Raw genomic sequence first — 13530 nt, forward strand, 5'->3', positions numbered from 1 at the left:
TATCAGTGTTTAATATTATATGTTCAGTAATGTTTTTGTTATTGTTAATTAAACGTATATGTTTATTATATTGTAATAGAGTCCTCTGAGAGTCTAGAGTGTAACAAATATTATTTACAGAGTGACTCTCAAGGGAGTGGTACGGGAATGACCACCATACTGATTTAAACTGGACGTGGCCCAGTGGCGGTAAAATTCAAATTCATTTGTCTGGAAACCAGTTTTCATAACAAAATACTTTCACTGATTTAACATAAAGTACTAAAAAATGTTCAAATTTTAATTTTTATTTAATTTCTTTCATTTTAACTTCATTTACACGTAGACAATAAAGGAAAATATTATTATCAATGTAATATGAAACACTATAATTTCTTTTGCTACATTATTCAATTCTTCCATTCATTCTAATACATAAAATTATTATCACTGCTTCAATTTACTGATTTATTTTCAGTCACGAAATTAACAATGTAATAGAATAAACTGTAACTGAACCGATAAAAATGTTTATTCACATTTTCAAATTTTTAAAAATTTGTGCAAACAGATTTCAATTTTACCACCGTTTTAGTCCACATCTGGTCTAGATCAGTATAACAGATATTTTCCTATCATTTTCGCTTATTCCTCTCTTCGAAGATCGCTAATGGATCCTCGGATTTAAACGTTAAACCACATTTGCATGTGAGCATACATTTGTTTTTTTAGCAAAAAGTTAATGGTAACTTGGCGAGCGTGTTTGCTTGAAAAACCAAGTTCATATTATTTTCATCCGTTAAATAAATGTAATGTACTAATATGTGATAAGTGTAAAATGTTTAAAAAATTAGCTTATGTCGATGATGCATTCGATTTAATACGAATAAATTTTTAAAAGTTTGAAATTGTAATTGTTGACAAGGATATTTAATTAAAAGAGCAAACTTAAAAATGTACTATAATACAAAGGAATATGTAAGTGGCATACTTTGTCATTAAGAATAAATTTCTCTCTCAGAAGTTCAAAATCATAATTTTCATTATACAGGACGTTTCAAAAATAAATCAAGCACTGAAAGATCCTATAATACAAAATAAAAATAAGGAATATGTCAGTGACATATTTTGTCATCAAGAATAAAATTCTCTCTCAGAAGTTCAAAATCATAATTTTCATTATACAGGACGTTTCAAAAATAAATCAAGCACTGAAAGATCCTATAATATAAAATAAAAATAAGGAATATGTCAGTGACATATTTTGTCATCAAGAATAAATTTCTCTCTCAGAAGTTCAAAATCATAATTTTCATTGTACAGGACGTTTCAAAAATAAATCAAGCACTGAAAGATCCTATAATACAAAATAAAAATAAGGAATATGTCAGTGACATATTTTGTCATTAAGAATAAATTTCTCTCTCAGAAGTTCAAAATCATAATTTTCATTATACAGGACGTTTCAAAAATAAATCAAGCATTGAAACATCATATAATACAAAATATAATTAATACTTAGATTATGTCAGTGCTATATTTTACTGTTAAGACTAAATTCCTCTCTCAGAAGTCCAAAATCATAATTTTCATTCTACTGGTCATTTAAAAAATAAATCAAAATTCAAACAATTCTACAACAAGAAATAAAATTCAAGATTAAATTAGTTCCATGACTTATTTTATCATAAACAACAAGTTTCCTCTTTGAAAATCTTGAAATTATAATTCCTATTATATAGGACGTTTCAAAAACAGATGCCCAAACATTCTTCTGATAGAATCAGAAACATCTAGCATAACGACAAATCTGATTTCAAACTTTTGATAGAGGAAGGAACCAAATTCGATTTCTACTATTGGTTGGAGTCAGAAGTACGAGGGTATAACACATACAAACGGTATTCAACGAGTCAGGACGTGATTCGAATGCGAACATTGATCGACGTTCGGTTCGTTTGAAGAGCGTTGAATAATATCCCAATTTGTGAGCGGTGCTGTGATTGAACGTGCGATGTAAATCAAATTTTAATGACGTTGCTATATGGGACACAAGTTCATCTGCATATCACTGTACCTCGATCTCAATTTATATTCACACGCATTTAATTATTAAATAGCCTCTTTAATCTTTCAATGCAGGACTGTTTGCAAGCTGTGAAAAAGATACATTTCTAAACGCGTTCAAGTAATAATTAATTACGATATAATAAAAAATAAATTTAATTTATTTTAAATATTTCATTATAACGAAAGTTATGTATAGTATTGTAGATATAAGACACATATAAATTTTTTAATTTAGAAATTTATAAAGAGGGACTTTTAAAAATTTAGAACTTTTTGAATTTGAAAATGTGGGAATTTGAAGATTGGAAATTTTTAAATTGAGGAATTAAGAAATTTAAGAAATCGAAAGATTTGGAATTTAAAATTGAAAAATGAGAATTTTCGAGTTTGGAAATTGGTACGTTTGAGAGTTTAGAATTTTGAAGAGTCGGAAAATAAGAAGTGTGAAAAGTTGGAAATTTAGAACATTATAAAATTTTTAAATCTTGGAATCGCGGCGTGTCGAAATATAACGCGTGGAATTACGGCACGTGGAATTACGATACGTGTAATTGCAACACGTGGAATTACAATGTGTGGATTTACGACGTGTGGAAATGTAAAGCGTGGAAGTACAACACGTGGACTTACGGCGCGTAGAAATATAAAGCTTGGAAGTACAACGCGTGGAATTTACAGTATGTGGAATTGCAACACGTGGAACTACAACGCGTAGGAATATAAAGCATGGAAGTACAGCACGTGGAATTAGAATACGTGGAACTGCAACGCGTGGACTTACAGCGCATAGGAATATAAAGCGTGGAAGTGCAACGCGTGGACTTACGGCGCGTGGAAATATAAAGCTCGGAAGTGCAACGCGTGGATTTTACAATATGTGGAATTGCAATACTTGGAATTACAACGCGTAGGAATATAAAACGTGAAAGTACAGCACGTGGAATTAGAATACGTGGAATTACAACGCGTAGGAATATGAAGCGTGGAAGTACAACGCGTGGACTTACGGCGCGTGGACTTACGGCGCGTGGAAATATAAAGTTCGGAAGTACAACGCGTGGATTTTACAATATGTGGAATTGCAATACTTGGAATTACAACGCGTAGGAATATAAAGCGTGGAAGTACAGCGCGTAGAATTATGGCGCGTGGAAATACAAAACGTTGAAGTTGAACAAAGTAGAATTTCGACGAACAGAAATTATTTAAAATTGCATGAAATTGCAGCGAATTAAAATTAGAATGCTTGTAATTGTAAAAAATAGAATTTTATCAAACGGAAATGATACTATTCAAACTGAAGATGAATTAAAACGAATTATAATAAAATTATTTGAACCGACAAAAATTTTACCAAATTAGTGCAACAAAAATGAGAATATGTCCGAAATTACAGAAGTACATAGAGAGTCTGATTAGCTGACTAATGCTCTGAACTCCCTGATGAAGCTAACTACAACGTCAGCAAAATGTCGGAGTATTTATCTTACTGAACGTGGCTTACATCTGGGTATTCCAACCAAGTATGAGAAACTGGACCGTGGAAATCTTAAGAACTTTTCCAATCCTTCGAACAGATTTAATCCCGGCCATAGAGGACGATGTCCAGAGTAATGCTAACCTAACCTAACCTATCAAGAGAAACGTCGTGAAATGACTCTCAACTTCTGCAATGCAATTGGACTCAAAACATTGAAGCTGATTAGAAAATTCAACGACACAGAAATGATGAAATCAATGGTGGATACGTTCACAATTTTTAAATCAAAGTCAGCAACATTTTTGTACGTATAATACAAGTATTGAAACATAGCATTGAGAAGATAAAGTAAAATTAATAATTGGAGTGATATATAAATTTATGATACATTAAATATATTTATATATTTATATATTTATGCTAGATTATTTATGTTATTGCAAGTTTTTCTTTGCAAGTAAGTTATAGTCATACTGTTCTGAATATTTAATCACCACATCCTCCTTTATAAATTCATTCTAGACACTTCATAATAAATTCAGTAATAATCCAATATATGTCAATCAATCGACACGTTGTCGATATTTCACGCATTTCGATGACTGTTATTTAATTAAATTTTAATGATATATGTAACAAGAAGAATAATAGAAATCGTCGGACCCTAAAAAGTAAACTGAAATACTGTTTAGATCACTGTTGACCTTTATGGCCGAACTTCTTTTTGGCAAGATATCTTCATTACTTTCTGATACGACAGTTCCGAGCTGAGAAATGCCAAGATTTTTCGGCAATGTTTTTGACCGTTCGAGCGGTCGGGTAAAAGGGTCATAAAATAACAAACTGTACCATTTTTCTGACCCAGCAGCTGCTTCGTAAATAGCTTGGACCATATAGTTGTATGAAATAAAACAGTAAGATTTACACTTAATATATTGCAAATAAAATTTTAAATCATAAAACATGTATGTGTCGGTTTGAGTGACATCCTCATTACGTTGCTAACAGGTCATTTCCAACGAATCCCTGGCCATCGAATTACGACTACTTTTCAGAACTTCACATGTTTTCAGTCCCTGGCCATCGAATTACCACTACTTTTCAGAATTTTACACGTTTTCCGTAAAATAAAAGGCCAGTTCAAATTGTAATTATATAATTTATTAGCTACCATGATACACTACTACTGTACATAACATTATTAACACACGTTAATATCTTGTATTTCCACCCTTTGCTTTGGTCACAGCTTCCGGCATGCTCTGTATACATCATATGCTTTATATCTTCGTTATTTTCCCAAATATCTATAATTCTTTTCAACTCAGATAATGTGGTTGGAGAGTTGTAAACTAGTCTTTTGAGTAGGCAGACATTTTCTATAGCATTCAAATTTCACCTCCAGCGCTATACTCGAGCCTAACGTAAACGCACGGTCCTTAATCGTTCATCACCCACACAATTTATTATCACGATAGTAACAAATTGCTATGTACATAGTTATCGACGTATTTAGTAATTTTGCATGAACTAAGACAATTTTCAATATGTGACCATGTTATAGCCATAAAAGTGAAATTTTCGTACGTGATTCTAATTCGATAGCCAGGGACTGCACATGCAACACACGTTCCTTGTATCACTCTTGACTTTGTATTTTGGTTTTCGTGCAAGTCTCAATGATTCCTACAGGAATAAATGAAAATTGATTAATAAATATTTTAAACAACCTGGAAGATTTGACTTTACAACTGGCAAAATGTTTGTTCAAAAATGTTACAAGCTACTTAAACAAATTTACACATTTTTTAAACAAATTTTCAAATTTCATATTACTAGTGGTTAAATATTAGTTAGTATAAATAAGCACGTATGTTACTATATTACCGATACACTCCAACGATGCACGTATTTTATTTTTTTTTAAGGTCGTTAGGATCTGACAAGCGACTTTTATTTTTCCCATTACAAGCACGTCAAAACAAGTCAATTAAAAAAATATGAAAACACAGCAGCACAGATATACCTCGACGGTTCACCCCAATTTGTAGATCGTTGAATTAAACATTTGCTATGTATCAAAATTTTAATTACTGTATAACATGGTCAACATAATTTATGACATTAGCTGATGTATCTCTTATAGGGGATTGAGAGATATAGCGGTTCAGGGAGTCGATAATTTAATAACGGTAACCAATTAATTGGTCTACTGCAGGTACACGCGTACAAGTGTACGACAGGCGAGCGAACTGAATAGGTTAGCAGGGTCGGCGAAACAGGGTGACTATCTGCGGTTTCAGTGTCGGAAGGGAAATGTAATAAATTAAATATTACTACGCTTGCGTGTGCGAAATATTTTTTAAAGGGTTAATTATTATGTGATGAGTTTACTGGATGATTTAGAGGTGGAGAAAAGTGGAAAATTTTGGTGTTTGGAAATTTGTGCTAGGGGAATTATAAAGTTGATAATTTGGGAATTTGGAATTTAGAATTTTGGGAATTTAAGAATTTGAGAATTTAGGGATTTGGGGATTTGGGAATTCGAGAGTTTGGGGATTTGGGAATTTGAGGATTTGGAAATTTGGGGATTTGAGATTTGGGGATTTGGAATTTGAAAATTTGGGAATTTGGGAATTTGGGAGTTTGAGAATTTGAGAGTTTAGAATTTGGGGATTTGAGAATTGGGGAATTGGGGAATTTGGGAATTTAAGAATTTGAGAATTTGAGAATTTGAGAATTTGGGAATTTGGGAGTTTGGGAATTTGGGAGTTTGGGAATTTGAGAGTTTGGAATTTAGGGATTTGGGAATTTGGGAGTTTGGGAATTTGAGAGTTTGGAATTTAGGGATTTGGGAATTTGGAACTTTGGAACTTTGGAAATTTAGGAATTTGGGAACTTTGGAACTTTGGAAATTTAGGAATTTGGGAATTTGGGAATTTGGGAATTTGGGAATTTAGGAATTTGGAAATTTGGAGATTTGGGAGTTTGGGAATTTGATAGTTTGAAATTTGGGGATTTGGGAATTTGGAATTTAGGAATTTAAGAATGTGGGAATTGTATAATTTATAATTTCAAGTCCTTCGTAATTTTTAAATTTGAAATTTGATTCTTTAGAAACTGAAAAATTTACAAAATTTCAAAACTTGAGAATAAATTTATCCCAGTCTCTCCTCAAACCCCAGGTTACCATTAAACACTCTAAACTTTTTTTCCTATGTTCTCCCAAGTTTCTCCCAAAATCCCCCATACAGTGAACTCCCCTACGAACAAAAGCAAATTAATGGCTTCCATCCCATATGTTCGTCATAAAGAACAGAAATAACATTACCATATTCACAGTTAATGATCACTCACCGAAAAGATAATAATACCTATCCTTCCTATAACCATCAATTTATGAAAACGGTAAAACTGCTTGATCGATCAAAGAGGTGTTAACGCTTTGAAGTCGGCATATTTTATGCAATCAATAGCCTGTAACTGTAATTTTATGCTTCCTTTATAGCGGGCAAAAATTTACAGACATTTATGGAAGAATAATACTTGAAACGTTTTACGAATGCATAGTACATATAAATGAACATGAAATTAGTACTTACAGTATTAAATAATAATACATTTAGTGATTATATCGATTCTTTTATAATAATTTAATTTTCTTCAAGGTTTATATGTGCAATATGTTTATAGTACGTAACAGGTTAGATGTGTAAAATATAACCTCGAAATTAGATAGATAGTTATATTTTGCTTGTATGGTAGCATACAAACTATAGCACTTTGCTATATCAAAGTATTAAGTGTTTAAGTGTTAAGTGTTTAAGTATTAAATATTAAGTATTAAGGATTAAGTATTTAGTATTAAGTATTAAGTATCAAGTATCAAGTATCAGATATCAGATATCAAGTATGAAGTATCAAGTAGCAAGTATCAGATATCAAGTATTAAGTATCAAGTTTCAGATATTAAGTATCAAGTATAAAGTATAAAGTATAAAGTACGGTAGATAGAAAACAATATTTCGATTAAAAATACAATACTAAAATAAAAGCTACAAATCTGTTATAAAAATATTAATATTTACTCTCGAACTGTTCCGAGGTAAGTTCCGAAGGAACAAACTTAATCCTCTCACCGAAAGGCATCCTCGCCCACTCGGTGCTCAAATACTTCAGGAACAATGTCTCTATTCCTTCAGACAACCCAACGACTTGTCTTTCCCAATTTTTCACATTCCAACAAACAAATAGGCCTGCGATATCCGATCGCCATGTGACTGTCATCGCCTGTGGCCTGAATTGCCTGCTTACCTCTCTAGACCTCACGCAGTCCCTATCATAAATCGTGCGAAAGTAAAAAGGCGGGCTAATTGTCTTCGACGACCCTTGAAATACATTGCCGCTAACAATTGTATTAAAATTTTAAAAGAGGCGTTTCTTAACATAAATTAAGATTTTCAAGGTTTTATAAAGTTTTGTTAATGTCAGTTTTTAAGAAAGTTAGTGTTAAACTTTTTAGAAAGGAATTAGTATAGAATGTTTTTCTGTATTTCGTATGTTAGAGACTTCCCGCTATAACTGCGCGTGGCGTCTGCGCAGTGGACGAAAAAGCGAATGGCAGGAGTAGCGTGATTTTCGAATGAAAGTTATTCTGATTTTTGTTGATCAAAGTTTTTAACATTATTAACATTCTATAATTTGTTCATTCTACCTTTTCCTTCTTTTTTGGAATTGAATAGGTATATTTAGATAGTTATGTAATAAGAATAATAAGAATTAATATAAGTGAGAAAGCAAATTTAATTTTGAGAATGCGACCTCTAACCTATAAAATTTTATTCAAGTCGATGAATAAAGCTTCTTTTCCTCGTATCATATTTTTAGTAATAAGTAAGCGTTCTTTTAGTTCTATTATATATTTTTCTTAATACGTTTCTATAAAGAATGATCTTTTTATAATTAATTTTCAACGCAAAATAAAAAGTAGTACTTCTTAAAATCCCAAATTACTAAATTACAAGTTTCTCAATATCGAAAATTCAAAATGTCTAACTTAACTTATTATTTAAACACTAAATTCATTAATTCCATCAAAAATTATATGGAATCTAAAAATTGTACGAAATTTAAATGAAAAATATCTTTCAAATCTCCAAATAACTTTAAAATTGTAAGACAAATTTATTAAATAATAAATGTTATAATAAATGCAATAAAAATTGTAATAAATTAAAGGTTACACCCTTGAACAGAATTTTATTTTAAAAGCGATGGAATCTAAAAATTGTACAAAATTTCAATGAAAAATATCTTTCAAATCTCCAAATAACTTTAAAATTGTAAGACAAATTTATTAAACAATAAATGTAATAAAAATTGTAATAAATTAAAAGTTACATCCCCGAACAGAATTTTATTTTAAAAGCAGATATTGAATCCGGATATCTCATACGTAGACGAATTATTTTTGTCGAAGTAGAACGGAAATCCTGAAGTATTAATTCGTCGTGGGTGCAGATATTGCTCTTGACGACCCTGCAGGTTTCTGGGGATTCTACGAGTAGCACGACGATCAAGATTTGCATCTCAAACAAGCTTGGAACGATTGTTAGGGTTACTATAGAACATCGCGTAACGAGGAACTCCAATCGATTGGAAACGATAAGCCAATCTGTGACGCTCTACCCCTAACAAGCAGTCCACTTTAACTATGGCCTGTTTTACCCGCCACTCCACATGGTCCACGGGGTATTCAATTAACAAGGATTAACAAAAAACTGGTTATGTGATTCAGAAATAATATTAATATAAAGCGGTCAAAAATATGTTCAATATTTATGTGGTTAAGGGGACACGTACGGATTGAAATAGAGATCGAAAGATTTCTTTTTTAATTTCTGAGATATAAAAATAACACAATATTAAATAAATAAAGTAAATTTTTAATTATTAGAGTTTAAGTTGCACAGTTTTAAAATTTCAAAACTTAAAAATTGTAAAATAATGATTTTTGAAAGTTTTAAGGCTGAGAATTTTTTAAAACTCAAAACAAAAATTTCTAAGTTTAAAGTCTCAAAGATAAAAATTTTTTAATTTTGAATTTTCAACGTTGTCGAAATTTTAAGCTTCTAAACATCAGGTTTTTTTTGAAAAGGCCTAAAATTTCAAGGTTTTAGTATTCTATAATGACAAGATCCTATAAGTTAAAAAATTCTGAAATTAAAATTGCTAGAATATATGACGCAAAGCATCAAAATTTCGATATTCCAAAGTCACAAAATCTTAAAATTTCTCAAAGTTTCAACGTACCAAACTTTCAACATTCCAAAGTTCCAAATTTCCAAATTCTCAAATTCCAAAAATTCTCAAATTCCCAAATTCTCAAAGTTCCAAATTTTCAAATTCTCAAATTCCAAAAATTCTCAAATTCCCATATTCTCAAATTTCTAAATTTCCAAAGTTCCAAATTCCCAAATCCCTAAATTTTCAAATTTCTAAATTTCCAAAGTCCCAAATTTCCAAATTCCAACATTCCAAACTCCTAAATTCCCAAACTCCCAAATTCCCAAACTCTCAAAGTCCCAAAGTCCTAGATTCCCAAGTTCCCCAAGTCCCCAAGTCCTAAATCCTCAAATTCCAAACTCCCAAAGTCCCAAATTCCCAAATTCCCAAATTCCTAAATTCCCCAAATCCCCAAATTCCAAACTCCCATATTCCCAAACTCTCAAAGTCCCAAAGTCCTAGATTCCCAAGTTCCCCAAATTCTCAAATTCCCCAAATCCCCAAATTCCAAACTCCCAAATTCCCAAATTCTCCAATTCCCCAAGTCTCAAATCCCCAAATTCCAAACTCCCAAATTCCCAAATTCCCAAATTCTCAAATTCCAAAGTTCCTAAATTCTAAGATCCCAAAATCCCAAGATCTCGAAATCTCAAAATCTCACTAAATCCGAGTGTCCCAAATTTCCAAAAGTCCAATACCGAAAACCCCCCAATTTCGAAAATCCTAAAACCTCAAATTCTAAGTCCAAAGTTCGACTCTCCCCAATTTCCAAAATTCCAATCTTGTAATTCTCCAAATCCTAAGTCCAAAAATCGCCAAATTCGAATATTTCAAAATCCTTAAAACCCTAAACCCCTAAACCTCTATACCCCTAAGTACCTAAATTCCTTTAGAAAGTCCTAAAATCCTAATACCCAGCATTCCAAACAAACCTGCACCTCACAAATACCCAAAAACTATCTTTTACATCTTTCACTCTGTTCCCAAAAACCAATTCCGTTTACATATCTCACCTCGCATCGCGACCTAACCTCTTAAATCACATAAGCACATACTTCAAAGTCGATCTTCCCAAAAACGATGTCGCGTAAGCATAAATTGTATTCTGCGGATTCATCTCACTTTATCATTCAGAATATCCGTTATTTATGATAGCGTGATCAGTTAGGCGATAAGCTTTAGCTGGCTTCGAAAATTCGACAACTAGTTGGCGAATCGAAGGGAAAGAAACTGTCTCTGTTTGATAAATTCGAAATGCGAGAATAGGTAGCCAAAAGAAACAATAGATTTCCACTTGACGGCAGCTTGGCGAAGAATCCTGAAAACAAAACAACATCGGACTTCGGGTTACACGAAGGAGTAGCTGCAACGGGTCATATTGCACAATAAAAAGCCAACAAAAGAGCGAGCCCGTTGAATGCATGGGCACGTGAATACACGTCATATTGCATTGTACGTCAAATTGTCACGAAAGAAGTTTCCATACCGTTGGTTCGCAGGTGAAGGAGAAACTTATAGAGCGAACAGCAGTTGTTTCACGGGAAGAATACGGCTACCAGGAATCCCTTTGTGATAATGTACTGGGTGAACCGAGTAAAGTGCAATAAACCGTTTTTCTGACAATTAACAGCGATGACGGAAAAATTCTTTCTTTGTACTTTGCGGTTCAAACGAATTTTTTGTGCTATAATGTTAATTTTACTTCGCTCTACTTCTTTTACCCTTTACGGAGGGAATGTGTATAGGGTGTCCCAATAAAATGGAGACACGTTTTCTATATTAATGTAACATAAAAATAGTATCAAATAACGTTGATGTTAATGGTAGACAGATGGATCATCTACAACGTTGTTTGCAAACATATATGCACATTTCGCAACTGGATGGTTTATGAAAATCGTATATATGTATACGTCCTCTAAATACGTACATAATATCTTTTCAAGAATGTATATATACGTCCTCAAGAGCATATAGTCATTTATTATACACCTATACATACGCTCTACAACTGTGTTACTGTGTTTCAAGAATCGTATATATACGTTCTATAAATACGTACATAATATCTTTTCAAGAATGTATATATCCGTCCTCAAGAGCATATAGTCATTTATTATACACCTATACATACGCTCTACAACTGTGTGACTGTGTTTCAAAAATCGTATATATACGTTCTCAAAATACATGCATAATATCTTTTCAAGAATGTATATATACGTCCTCAAGAGCATATAGTCATTTATTATACACCTATACATACGCTCTACAACTGTGTGACTGTGTTTCAAAAATCGTATATATACGTTCTCTAAATACGTACATAATATCTTTTCAAGAATGTATATATACGTCCTCAAGAGCATATAGTCATTTATTATACACCTATACATACGCTCTACAACTGTGTGACTGTGTTTCAAAAATCGTATATATACGTCCTCTAAATACGTACATAATATCTTTCCAAGAATGTATATATACGTCCTCAAGAACATATAGTCATTTATTATAGACCTGTACATATACTCTACAACTACGTGACTGTGTTTCAGAAATCGTATATATACGTTCTAAGAAAAGGTCATTAAAAACGCCGTATATACACGCTCTTTAAATACTGACAACCACTTTTTATAAAATCGTATATATTCATCTCTAAAAATGATCGTTCAGAAAAATCGTATATATACGCTCTTTTCGTATAGACATTTGTTTGAAAAGTTGTATATATACGTACATATTTACAGAAGTCATATATACACACTTCTTAAAAACATACGTATAGCTATTTTTTCAAAGACGTATACTTACAATCTCTAAAAACAGTAGTTTTGCAAGGACGTATATATACGTCTATACGTATACAACTTGCAAATGCATAAAATTATTTTAGAAATGTTATTTTAAAGTTAATTTTGAAAACGTATATACACGTGCCATATTAGGTCTCTATATTTCAAAGAACGTACATATACGTATGTTAAAATTTATTGTTTAACAACAAATATCTATTTTTCAATGGTCATATATATACGTTATTTGAATATATTTATTCTTTAACAATAGATAACTAATTTATGGAAGAACGTATATATACGTTACACATGATATTTTCCAAAGAGTATAAATGACCAAGGTTTATAGTGATTTACGAACGACGTATATATACGTTCCACAGAATAATCAGCCTTATTTTGAATTACGTATATATACGTTTCCTTAAGAGAGAGCCATATTTCTAAGAACGTATATATACGCTCACCAAAAACAAATTCATCCAATAAAATACATAAATATGAAATTATTTATAAGAAACGTATATATACGATCGCTCAAAAAATTTATGAAAAAAATCATAGTATGTCAATACATGTAATAAAAAGAATTTTTGTATTACATATGAATTTTTTAAAAAAACTACCTGTTCCAACATTTCAAGAATAATAAAAACCATAATGCACCGCATAGAGGAAAACATGAATATCCCGCATATATTTAAGGAAACTTTCAAGACACAATAGACATCCTTTTATAGACACCTCACCGCATCAACGAACAGAATGAAATCGACTTTCAGGAGCAGAAGAAGCACAAAACGGAAATAAAGCGTCCGGTTTCCGTCAGGACATATTATGACCATATAGAATACCGAGTAAGCCATATCAGTATTACAGCTTTTTATTCTGTAGAAATTAATGAACATAACAATG

General features: G+C 31.7%; 1 protein-coding gene across 11 annotated transcripts in view; it reads right to left on the minus strand.

Moving 5' to 3' along the window:
• LOC100879306 (adenosine receptor A1) overlaps positions 1-13530 on the minus strand; it is a 118422-nt gene that overhangs the window by 81992 nt on the left and 22900 nt on the right. The window lies entirely within an intron of this gene.

This window comes from Megachile rotundata, chromosome 6 (assembly GCF_050947335.1).
Source record: "Megachile rotundata isolate GNS110a chromosome 6, iyMegRotu1, whole genome shotgun sequence".
NCBI classification, from domain to species: domain Eukaryota; kingdom Metazoa; phylum Arthropoda; class Insecta; order Hymenoptera; family Megachilidae; genus Megachile; species Megachile rotundata.